This window comes from Cornus florida, unplaced genomic scaffold (assembly GCF_030987335.1).
Source record: "Cornus florida cultivar Cherokee Brave unplaced genomic scaffold, ASM3098733v1 CherokeeBrave_3.0.0_Hap2_Chr07, whole genome shotgun sequence".
Lineage (NCBI taxonomy): Eukaryota > Viridiplantae > Streptophyta > Magnoliopsida > Cornales > Cornaceae > Cornus > Cornus florida.
In genome coordinates this window covers 62,293,588-62,303,988 of record NW_026775577.1, presented here as the reverse complement: position 1 = coordinate 62,303,988, position 10,401 = coordinate 62,293,588, and the positions used below count along the sequence as shown (strand labels likewise).

At 36.4% G+C, this 10,401-nt stretch overlaps 1 non-coding gene across 1 annotated transcript; it reads right to left on the bottom strand.

Moving 5' to 3' along the window:
- Nucleotides 1-9,884: 9,884 nt before the first annotated feature.
- Nucleotides 9,885-9,993, bottom strand: LOC132267992 (small nucleolar RNA R71). The gene has a single exon (XR_009469154.1). It is a non-coding gene; the product is annotated as a small nucleolar RNA R71 (small nucleolar RNA).
- Between the last annotated feature and the right edge of the window lie 408 nt (nucleotides 9,994-10,401).

The window sequence follows — 10,401 nt, the reverse complement described above, 5'->3', positions numbered from 1 at the left end:
AATGAATCTCTTCTCACATCCTCAAATGTATGATTCTCAAGTTTGTTTTCATTATCTTCATGCACATTCTAGCAATCCTACATTCGAAGATAAGGTTTTGGTAGCTTTGGGCAGTTTAGAAATGAACACCAATTTGTTGCATTCTCATTCTTAATCCATATTAAAGCTTGAATCCCAAATTGGGACCATAGCTAATGCATTGAATGTAAGAGAAGTGGGTAAATTACCAAGTCAACCCGAGAGGAATCCAAAAGCCCAATTTTGTGTAAAAGTAAACCCTACCTCGAGGTGTTCTTCCCAGGCACAAGTGCAAGCCATCACCACTTTGAGAAGTGGTAGACAAGTTGACAATAGGGTTGAATAACCAAAGGAAGATAGTGAACCAGTGTAACCAAAAGTTGTCACCCGTCCCGTTTCCAATCCTACTCTTACTTCCTTGGATGAAAATGTCCCTAATCGAAATTCTCAATCTTCTTCATCAATCCCTCTAGTTGCAAGATCTTATGAGCCAAAAGCTCCATTTCCTTATGCTTTAAGAATTAGAAAGACCATCATAGAAAATCTGCACTAAGTGTCATTTAGCAATATCATGGTGTAAACACTTTCTTAAAAGATCATTATTTCTTTACCATGAATTATGGAACTGTTCACCTCGGATTTAGGAAAACGCCATGATGTCTCTTCTCATTTGTGAGGTTTTACCCATAGTCTAGTACTTTTTCAAGAATTAATTCCTGTTGCATCACGTCCCAATTAAATATAGAATTAGATAAAACGGACTGCAACCAAGTTCTTGCTTTATCCTTGAGAAAGAACAAAAAAAGTCGCATCCTAAATGAGTCATTGGAAAGAGTGGTCAACTTGGTAGTTTTAACACAATCCAAAAATACATCTAAGTGCGTATAAGGATCCTCTATTGCAAATCCATGGAATGTAAGAAGCATTTGGATTATAGCAGGCTTGATCTCAAAGTGGGTTGCATTAGAATTTAGGAATACAAAGTACGACGGGGATGAATATGAAGTGGGAATGAAGTGATCCCTCAATTGTTGTGGAGGAACAGGTGCTGCTAGCACTTGTTCTCTATTTCTTGGTGTATTAGGATCAACTATGTTTGTCCTAAAGGATTCTCCTAACAATTCAGAATTATTTTTAAGTTTTCTAAGTTGAGTTAAAGTCTTTTCTATTTCAAGGTCGTACAAAATTAATGGTTCTGATTGAGAACGACTACTTAACATGCACTAATTCTACTAACACAAATAGTAACAAAAATAAAAATTTCAAGTTAAAGAAACCAACAAGAACTCACAAAAGGTCCAAAAACCGAAGCTTTTATTCCTTAAGTGTCTTCGCCATCGCTGCTAATTTCCTGGACTTAAAAAGAAAAAGAATTGAGGTGAGATATCAGAAAGTCCGAAGACTTATAAACCAAAAATAAACTAATTTAAAACTAAACAAATAAATAATAATCTACCGGGCAACGGCGCCAAAAATTGATGTGTGTTCAATGAATAGGACTATATAGAGGGTATCGATGCCACAAGGAGATGAAAGTATTTGTTTTGTTTCTAACTAATCCCATTTTTGATTCGAAGAAAACTGATTTAATTGATTGGTTGTCACGAACATAAAAGAAAAGTAAACTAAAATTAAGATAAAAGATCAGAGAGAAAGATTCTTAGGGCTTGACTTCACCACGAACCTCATACTATGGACAACCATTCAACTTTGGGATTTCAAAAATTTATATATTAAATGAATTAAACTCAATAACATTCGTTTAATTCGGATTTAAAGAAAGAAGTTTTCTGGATTTCAATTAACTATAACCTATCTACGGTTAGCTTGAACTATCCATCTACCTACTTCTAACAACTTTAACTAGTTTTGTAGTATAATCCATCTTTCCTAAGCATAGACTATGAAAATATTCATTCATAAAAAACATTGGAACACCATTGCATGATCTCTATTCTTATAAGAATGGTTTGAGAATAATTAATGAATAATTAAATCTAAGACAAAGTATTAAATATTCAAAAACTATTTAAACATTAAAATCCAATTGATGTGATGCAATTGCTTAGAATCATGCAATCAAAATATATAATTCATTAAAATTCCCAAAGTTAGAACAATCAAACCATAGTACTTAGATCGGGTTACATCAATACCCTAAGAGAGGAATGAGCTACTTATGACAACGTAAGATATCATCTGTGTTGTTGTGGTATTCATCGCCACAGATTGCACTTCTCTTCTCAGGATCTTCACCTTCTAAAACTATAGAAACCCTAAAAGCCGCCACCACAATATGAGAATAAAACAAAAGAGCGAGCCTTTCTGAGGCCTTGTGCCTTCTTTTATAGAATAATTAACTTCTTCTTAGGGTTCTGACGGGCTTTTAGGTTTTCTGATGTCTCCTAGCCCATCCTGAATGAAACAAGACTTAAAAAGGACAAATCCCACATCTAAAAAGTCTAATCTGTCATGGAGAGCTCAAGCTTTAGAAGCTTAAGCTTGAGCTATTTGGCACGGGCTCGAGCTTTCAAAGCATAGCTCGAGCTTTTTAGAATATGGCTCGAGGTTTATGGAATGGTACTCGAGCATCACTTTTATACTTAGCCAAATTTCTTCAACTATTTTTTGAAGTATCTTTTCCATCAACACTTAGAATATTTTTGGGTTTTTCCTTTTAACAGTGCTCGATCCTTTCTTCATGGTGCTCGAGCTCTAGGCCTAAAGCTCGAGCTTTTTGGCTCAGGGCTCAAGCTTTGTGGAATAGTGTTCGATCCCTTTAGTCTTGGCACGAGGTCCTGGAAGCATAGCTTTCTGAAATTAACTCTTCAAATTCCGATGCCTTAAGGGCTCGAGCTTTTGGGCAAAGGCTCAAGCACCTTGAGGTAAGGCTTGAGCACCCTTAAGTAGAGCTCGAGCTCTAGAGGTTAAGGCTCGAACTTTGCTGCCTTAGTTGAATTTCTTGTTTTTCTACTGAGCTCGAGCCTCAGTTTAAAAGCTCGAGCTTTGGCATTTGAATTACTCCAAACTTCACCATTTAGACTCTCGGCTTGCTTTGAATGACCAGTAATGACTCTGTAAACGTTGATATCAGTCTTTTCATCATAAAGTCTTGGTTTTAACCGTTTCTTTTGGAAAGTACCTATAAACACAAAATAAACATAAATTAGTCTAAAACTGGATGGAAGTATCACTTAAGGACTTAACATACATATATTTAACGGCTCAAATATGCAATATTCAGTGCTCATCAGCGTCTGCCCGCTTCTTGTGCTGGCCTCTTGTCAGCCTTGTTTCACAAACTTGTTTCGACTATAACTCTCTCGTCCGGACTCCGAATCAAGTGATTCTTAAGTCTAACTTTGTTAATTTTTCGTTGCCTATCCAATGGTGTGCACAGTAGCATCCATCTTAGTATGAAATGACCATTTTTTCCCTTGGTTAATTTTTTGTCGGGGTTTTAAAACCCTAGTTTCTGCACTAGTCTCATTAAGTTTTGTGGTTTCATGGGGAGTCATTTTTATATCTTAGGGATGACGTACATCTCTAGAGGCCTTATTTTATCTTTCACTTCAGCATTTCAGATTCGTTATTGGGTCAACTTTAGGGTCATCATTGACACACCGAGTTTGGAAAACTTGGGCCATCACATGAAACGTCGATAGAACCTGGCGTGCCCAAGAAATGATCACACTCCCCTTACGGAGGTAGGAGGAGGCAATTTGGAGATCAAATCTACTTTAGCTCTATCAACTTTAATACCCCTCTCTGAAATGATATGCCCTAACACAATACCCTCTTCAACCATAAAATGGCTCTTCTCCTAACTAAGAATAAGATTTTTTTCCGTACAACGCTAAAGAACTCGGGACAGATTTTGGAGACAATGTTTGAAAGTGGATCCAAAAACAGAGAAGTCATCCATAATAAGATTTGTTTCCGTACAACGCTAAAGAACTAGGGACAGATTTTGGAGACAATTTTTGAAAGTGGATCCGAAAATAGAGAAGTCATCTATAAAAATCTCAAGAAACTTTTCAACCATATCCGAAAATATAGACATCATACACCTCTAGAATGTTATAGGAGCATTGTGTAAACCAAAAGGCATCCGTTTATATGCGAATGTACCGAATGGACAGGTGAAAGTAGTTTTCTCTTAATCCTTAGGATCTATCGCCACCTGATTATAGCCGAAATATCCGTCTAAGAAACAATAATAACTCTGGCTAGCCAACCGCTCTAAGGATTTGATCAATGAATGGTAATAGAAAATGATCCTCTCTAGTAGCAGAGTTATGTTTTTGGTAATCAATACACACACGCTATGGAACTAATTCTCCCTTGGAATTCTCAACTACAGTAATACCTGAATTTTTAGGTACTACTTGTGTGGGGCTCACCCACTTGCTATTTGAGATGGGGTAGATTATTCTCGCATCTAACAACTTCACCACTTCTTTCATAATCACCACCTTCATATTGGGATTCAATCTTCTTTGGAGTTCCCAATATGTTCAAGAATTCTCCTCCAAATGAATCTGATGCATGCAAATTGTGGGGCTAATTCTTTTCAAATTAGTCACACTCCACCCAATAACCTCTTTATTTTGCTTAAGAACTTTTAAGAGACTGCTTCCTTGGGAATATGTAAGATTGAAAGCAATGATCACCGATAGGATGTCATTTAAACCCAAGAAAGCGTACTTGAGCTTGTTCGGTAGTGGCTTAAGCTCAAGCTTAGGTGGAGACTCTAGAGAAGGAATAAGCGAAATACTAGAGAGTGGAGGAAGAGGCTCAAGTCTAGATTTCCATGGAGAAAAATCTATGATAGGAATGGTATTAATCATAGAATTCACTTTAGCAATCGAGGATTCGATGTCGAAGTCCTCAAAATTAAAGTGATTCAGACAAGCTTCTAAAGGATTTTTAGTTAGAATAATTGGAAGTGATTCCTTAACCAACTCATCGACAACATCAAGGAAGAAGCATTCACTATCATCGTGGGGATAATGAATAGCATTGAAGATGTTTAGCTTGACTTTTATATTTCCAAAAGATAAATCCGTGGCGCCAGTCCTACAGTTAATGCAAGATTTTGTTGTGGCAAGGAAATGATGCCCAAGAATGACTAGAATATACTTCTTAGAATCGTGGACTGGTTCTGTATCAAGAATTGAGAAATTGACTGGAAAATAGAACTTGTCCACTTTTATGAGTACATCTTTAACAATACCTCGTAGTTATCTGACATAATAGTCAGCAAGCTGTAGAACAACTGACGTAGGTTTTATATCTCCCAAACCTAAGTTCTTATACACCGAGTAAGGAATGAGGTTCACACTTGCTCTAAGATCAAGAAGTGCTTGCTCTATCACATTTTTTTCCAATGATGTAAAAAATTATAGGACCACTAAGATCTTTAATCTTAGGAGGAATGTTGTGTTAAAGTATAGCACTAACTTGCTCGGTGAGACAAATTTTCTTAGGAACTTAGCTTCTTGATTTTCTCTTTTGAGTGCATAAGTCCTTGAAAAATTTAGAGCTGGTATAAATCTGCTTAATAATTTCAAAGAGAGGTAGATTGATTTTGACCTATTTAAAGACCTCCATCATGTCTTGAATTTTCTCCCTTTATTTGCCAAAGTATGAGGTTTCCTTGAGACATTCAGGATAAGACGCTCTTGGCTCATAAGTTGTCTTAAGGTTCAGAGCAGATGAAGAAGAAACTTCACCTTAAACTCCTTAGGAGCTCAATGGAGCAATATTGGAGGGAACATCCTTGGGATATGGATTATGAATGATAGGATTAATGAGAATCCTATGCCTTTCTTGTTCTTCCCAATCCTTCTCAACTTGGTTATCAACCACTTTACCACTCCTCAATGTAGTGATAGCCTGAACTTGCTCATGATGAACACTTAAAGAATTAGGTTAATCAATTATATGAGTCTATCTTTTTGGGTTGGCTACTGGCTGACCTGACAACTTTCCATCCTATCTTCAAGATAGAGTACTTGCTATTTGCCCAACTTGTACCTCTAGCTTTACTATGGCTTGTGAATGAGAATGAAGAAGTTGGATATTTGCTTTAAGATCAGTAAGAACATTGAGTACTTGTTCCTCAAAAGCAAAACTTCTAGGAGGTGGTGGAAGATGATGCGATATTTGTTGTTGCACAAAAATGTGTTAATTTTAGAATATTTAGAATTGTGCTAAATGAGCATTAACTTTTACAATTTATAAAAGCCACTTAACACTTATACGATGAAGTATAGTGAGAAAGGATCGTCCTCAGGGATTGAACTCGTGTTAGAATCTAATTTGACTTTAGTGCTAATGAGATTGAAAAGAGGTTTGGGTTTGTGATTAAACTACAATTCAATTAATAAACATATGCAATGAAAACTAAACTCATTGAATTGGGTTTGAATGAAAAGAAGAGAGTCTTAGGGCATAGGAATCACCACTAAGCTTATTCGTTAAACCACATGCTTTCAACTAATTGGGAAAACATTCTTGTAATCTAAATGCGACTACAAATTGTTAATAAGCATGGACTTTCAAATTCAAGCATGAATTGTCTACTTAACTACAATTACTCTAAGGCGTAGTACAACCCATCAAGCCTAAACAAAATCCATCAAACTAATTAACAATTTTAGTACATATTAATCAAGAGGATAATACAATTTGCAATAATGAGCCATGGACTATCAAAATCAAGCATAAGTTGTCTACCTAACAATAAGTAAACTAAGGTGTAGTGATAAGCGCTGAAAAGTGCGTATTTAAACCCCTTAAGCTTAAGCATTCTAGTACCTTTATCTATCTTACTTTACCGTTATTAGATTGATTTCGTGTTATTTCCATTTTCAGGCACTTATCCTGAAAATAAGCTAACTCCGCCACATAAGAGTATAAATGAAGCAATTCTGAGATGAATTAAAGAAAGGAGCCAAGTGGAAGCAAAAGAAAGAAAAATGTGGAATTCAACATCTTCAATCGATCTCAGATCAAAGTTTGATCGATCCAACATAATCAATCTCAGCACTTCAAGACGGATTAGAGCCATGATGACATTTTCAGAGATCTCAAAAGTTCGATCGATCCAACATCATTCTTCGATCGATCGAACTACCTTGTCCTTATCCAAATGATTGATCTTATTTAGTTGTACCACCCTACCAACCACTTTTGTCCTTTTCCCAAAAATATCTTCGAAATATCTCAGATTTGTTTTTATCCAAAAAGGCGCCGCCATTGAGGATCGATCCAACTTCAGTTCGATAGATCTCAGCCATGTTCGATTGATCCAAGTCCAAGGTTCGATCGATCGAACTTCCTCCAGTGCAAAAAAGTTAAATTTCCAACTCATTGAAAGCTGTCCTTATCCAATCATTGGGGAATATTTTGTGCATGACCCCAGCTCATTTTGTGTGTCACTTGACCTACCTATATATAGAATATGATACACTTTTTGAGGAAGGTTGATCTATCACAATAGAGGCTATTCTTAGGGAGGAAAAAAGGAGGAGAAGGCTAGAAACATAAGCTTGGGAGCTCTTCATCAACCAAGGAGTAGATTTCTTCCATGGAGTTTGCCCTTGAGGGTTGGAGAAGCACTCTTGGGGCTAGTGTTAGCCTCAAACATGCTTTCTACATCTTGAGTTTGTGTATTATTGAGGGATTAGTGTTGTAATACATGTTTTGGCACTTATATATATATAGATCTTGTTTATTCAATGATTTATGTGGTTTAATACTTCCAATTGATCATTTCATTCTATCCATATATCTATGTATGCTAGAATAGATGTTCATGTGTTTGTCTCTATTTCTTGTGTTATTGATGCATGTCTATGTGTATTAATGCCATAGATCTAGAGATTGTCAAAACATAGTGCTTAATGAATGCTCTTGTAATTTTCTTGATGGTTCATGCTCATTGCTTGATGGATTGTGGCTCTCCCTTAGCTTAATTAGTTTAATTTCATGTCATTAGCTTAATTGTTGTGTAGTAGTAGTATAGTTATTAGATGGGAGGACAATCCATGCTTGTTGTTTGATGTTCCATACTTTTGAATGCAAGTAGCTTATGTCTCTAACCTTGTGGTGTATTTGGCTTCTGAGCTTAATGAAAGGATTAATGACTTGCGGGATATATTGTGCTTTTCACATGTTACTTAGACAATATATACTTAATTGCTAGATACATTGTGCTTTTCACATGTTGCTTAGACAATATATACTTAATTAGTCATCATTGCTAATTAAATCAACCAAACACACACACACATCAATATTGCAACACATATTTCCCTCATTAGTCACTTGTTAAGGGTGTAGAAAAGTATTGTTTAGTGGTGACCTCTAAACCCCAAGATCTCTATCTTTTACTTACTCTTTATTGCATTTAATTATTTAGTTTAATTTGCTCTCTAGTTTAATCAACCAACCAACTATTTGTTTAATCACTCGACCTACTAACCCTAATAGTGATTCCACAAGCTAGTACGACAACTCAATCCCTTGGGACGATCCCTACTCATTCTTGTTACGTTAGTAGTAGTGGTGGTAGTGGTTTTATAAATTTAAACTTGACCTAAAAGGCTTTTCTTGAACCACACAGTCACTACATTATTTTGGCGCCGTTGCCGGGGATTAGGCAACGTTGTATTTGTGGAATTCATTAGGAATTAGTACTCTTTTGATCGTGTCTTTACTTTGTTTTTATTTTTCTTTTGATTACTTATTGTGTTTATTCATCTTTGACAAAGAGCATTGAGCTAGGAGGCAAGCAAAGGAGCTAAGCAAGCAAGGAAAAATGCTAAAAAATTAAAAAAAATTGCTAAGCTAAGCTATAAATTTTTGGAGTTGAAGTGCTAAAGGACCTTTGTGAGACTTTTTTTACTCAATCCCTTAGTTAAATCGTCAACCCGTGTGGAAGCTTGTTTTTAAATTCTTAGATAAATCATAAGCTTGCGTGGAGGCATTCTTAATTGTTCTTTGCATCATTGTTGCTAAAGCATAGGAGTATGGGTTAAGTGTTTGTGGAGGAATTTCATTGAATTGTTGTGAAGTTGAAGTGATTATTCATTCATTGTGTTTGTGTGTTTTACATTGTGCGTGCATGGTCGTAGATCACTAAGACCAACTCTTGTCCCTCTTGATTTGTATCTTGAATCCGTAGTTAGAAATCCTAGGGGAAGAGGAAGTTCTAGTTCTACCCAATCTATTACATCAATGGAAGGCCATAATGAAGAGCATGTAGAGGACCTTGGTCACATAAACCAACAAGGTATCCTCTATCCAAATGTGCATCATGAGAACATTCAAGTACCATTAGACATGCCTAGGCCATTCATTCACCAACCACAACAACAAGGCCAAGTTCCGTTTGGAATGCCAAGGCCAATGTATGCTCCACTACCCCCCATCATTCAAGGCAACCAAGGTGTCCATGTTGCACCTCAAATTGCTAATCCTCCACTTACTTTAAGAGATCACTATGTGCCTAATGAATATAATGCACCCACATGCATTCAATTACCACCATTTAGAGCACATCACTATAAAATTAAGCCACAAACCATTCAAATGCTTCCTAACTATCATGGACTTCCAAGTGAAGAACCTTACAAGCATTTGGATGAGTTTCTAGAAGTATATTCCACCGTAAAATATACGGACATGCCGGAAGAGGTCTTAAGGCTCAAACTTTTTCCATTCACCTTAAAGGACAAGGCAAAATATTAGTTTAACAATCTTAGGCCTTTTTCAATCACTTCTTGGGCAGAAATGCAACAAGTGTTCTTGAAGAAGTACTATCTTGTTTCTAAGACCAGATAGTACTTCAATTCAGGAGAGCCATGAGAACGTCAATTCGGGAATTTCACATGGGGATGAAGAAATGTTTCATGAGGCATGGGAACGCTTTAATGAATTGCTTAGGAAGTGTCCACATCATGACATGCCCAAATGGCAATTAGTTCAATATTTCTTTGAGAGCTTATCGGACAATTATAAGGGCATGGTTGATGCTTCCATGGGTGGCTCTTACATTAATAGGCATGAGGATGACGTGTGGCGTCTTTATGAGAGCATGAATGAAAATTCTTTGCATAGAACATTATCATCCAAGAATGGTAGAAATTCACAAGGTAGGAAGAGTGTTGGCTTACATCAAGTCGACCACTCAAATAAAATAGCCGCCGAAATGAAGTCTTTATCTCAAAGGTTTGATCAATTTTTTATTAACCAAAACTCGGCAAACCAAGTATCTTCATTCCCTAACCATTCTCATCGTGTATCAAATGAAACATGTATGACTTGTTCTAGTGTTCTTCATTCTATTTCTCATTGTCCACACAAAAAAGTGCA